This window comes from Chiloscyllium plagiosum, unplaced genomic scaffold, assembly GCF_037043375.1.
Source record: "Chiloscyllium plagiosum isolate Xiang-an unplaced genomic scaffold, Cpla_swu_hap1 HiC_scaffold_37, whole genome shotgun sequence".
NCBI lineage: Eukaryota > Metazoa > Chordata > Chondrichthyes > Orectolobiformes > Hemiscylliidae > Chiloscyllium > Chiloscyllium plagiosum.
In genome coordinates this window covers 86,129,226-86,131,765 of record NW_028270175.1, presented here as the reverse complement: position 1 = coordinate 86,131,765, position 2,540 = coordinate 86,129,226, and positions in this window count along the sequence as shown.

Sequence of the window (2,540 nt, the reverse complement as noted above, 5' to 3'; positions counted from 1 at the left end):
ATCGTGGTGTCCATATTCATAGATACATCAAAATTGCCACCCAGGTTGACAGGGTTGTTAAGAAGTCGTGTGTTCTGTTGGTTTTCATTTGCAGGGAATTGATTTTCAGAGCCGTGAAGTTACACCAAACGTGGAACACTGCGTTCAGTTCTGGTCACGTCATTGTATGATAAATTCGGAATCTTTAGAGACAGTGCATAGGATATTTACCAGGATGCTCCCGCGATTTGAGGACCTGCCTTATGAAGAAAGTTTGATGAAACAACGGCTTTTCTTGTTGCAGTGAAGAAGGGTGAAATGTGACTTGACAGAAGTGTAAAAGATGTTGAGAGGCGTAGCTACTGTGAATAGCCAGAGACTATTTCACATGGTGGAAATGATTATCACGAAGTGGCATAATTTTAAGGCAATTGGAGGAAGGTTTTGGGCAGATGTCAGAAAGGATCGGTGCTGGTCCTCTACTTTTTGTCAGTTACAAAAATGATTTGGATGCGAGCATAAGAGGTACAGTTAGTAAGTTTGCAGATGACACCAAAATTGGGGATGCAGTGGATAGCGAAGTGTGTTACCGCAGATTACAACATGATCTGGACCAGATGGGTCAATGGGCTGAGAAGTGGCAGATGGAGTTTAATTAAGATAAATGCGAGGTGCTGCACTTTTGGGACAGAAAATCTTGGCAGGACTTATACACTTAATGGTAAGGTCCTAGGGAGTGTTGCTGAACAAAGAGACCTTGGAGTGCACGTTCAAAGCTCCTTGAAAGTGGAGTCGCAGGTAGATAGGATAGTGAAGAAGGCGTTTGATATGCTTTAACTTATTGGTCAGATAATTGAGTACAGGAGATGGGAAGTCATGTTGCGGCTTTACAGGACATTGGTTAGGTCACTGTTGGAATACTGCGTGCAATTCTAGTCTCTTTCCTATTGGAAATATGATGCGAAACTTGAAAGGGTTCAGAAAAGATTTACAAGGATGTTGCCAGTGTTGGAGGATTTGAGCTATAGGGAGAGGCTGAACAGGCTGGGGCTGTTTTCCCTTGACCGTCGGAGGCTGAGAGGTGACCTTATAGAGGTTTACAAAATTATGAGGGGCATGGATAGGACAAATAGACAAAGTCTTTTCCCTGGGATTCAGGAGTCCAGAACGAGAGTGCATAGGTTTCGTGTGAGAGGGGAAAGATATAAAAGAGACCTAAGGGGCAACTTTTTCATGCAGAGGGTGGTACGGGTATGGAATGAGCTGCCAGATGACGTGTTGGAGACTGGAACAATTGCAACATTTAAGAGGCATGTGGATGGGTATATGATAGGAATGATTGGAGGCTGGCGCTGCCAGGTGGCACTAGATTGGGATGGGATGTCTGGTCGGCATGGGCAGGTTGGACCAAAGGGTCTTTTACCATGTTGTACATCTCTATGACTCTATCACCACAGAGCAAATTAAGTACTGTCAGGTTCCTTATGTCTGCATAAAAAGGCAGTATGTCAGTGCACTTACCTGTGCATCTAAATTATTGCCTCTATATCTGTGTGTATTTGTTTCTGTGTCTATATTTACCTGTTGTGTGTGTGTATGTGTTTCTGTCTCTGTTTATATCTGTCTCTGTGTGTATCCGTGAGCCCTTCCTTGCCTCTGTGTGCATATGTGTGGATTTGTCTCGGTCTATGTGTTGTGTGTCCATTTATCTGTATCAATCTACGTCTGCATCTGTCTCTGTGTACAACTGCATGTCTGTATTTGTCTCTCTGTGGCTGTATTTGTCATTGTCTATCTGCATGCCCACAGCATCACCATCCAAGTTGACAGCACCATCACCACACACACACACACACGCATGCACACGCACACACGTACTAGGTTCATGTGTAGAGGATTGCAATTCTACTGCTGCCACTCAGATTGGAAAAAGTAAATGTTAATAAATGTGAGTGTTCCTTCTGCAACGTGGAAATGACTGGTCTTTGGCGGCATAATGGCTCAGTGGTTAGCACCGCTATCTCGCAGCACTAGGGAGCGGGGTTCGATTACAGCCTCAGGCTGCATTTTCCCTGTGTATGCGTGGGTTTGCTCCTGTTTCCTCACGCCGTCCAAAGATGTGCGGGTGAGGTGAATTGGCCATGCTAAATTGCCCATAGTGATAAGCGCGTTAGTAGGAGCTAGTGAATGCGTCTGGGTGGATTATTCTTCGGAGGGTCAGTGTGGACTTGTTGGGCCGAAGGTCCTGTTTACTCACTGTATGAAATCTAACCTAAAAAGAAATATTCTAATCCAGTTATTCCTGACATTAAAGTGTATGTCCACTGCAGTTGTATGCAGGTGAACCATTTTTCAGGCAAAGGAGACGAATTCTGTTTCACGTTCTTCAACTTGCAACGTTTGTAATGCACTCTTTCAAATTTGAGAAAGGATTGAAATGTCCAAAAACATACCCCTTATGTGTGGTAATATTTCAGGAACAATATCGCAACGCATCGGATGAAGTTGCCCTGTAGCTCCAAAGACATTATTTAAAGGATTAAACGGATGAAATGTGTAAA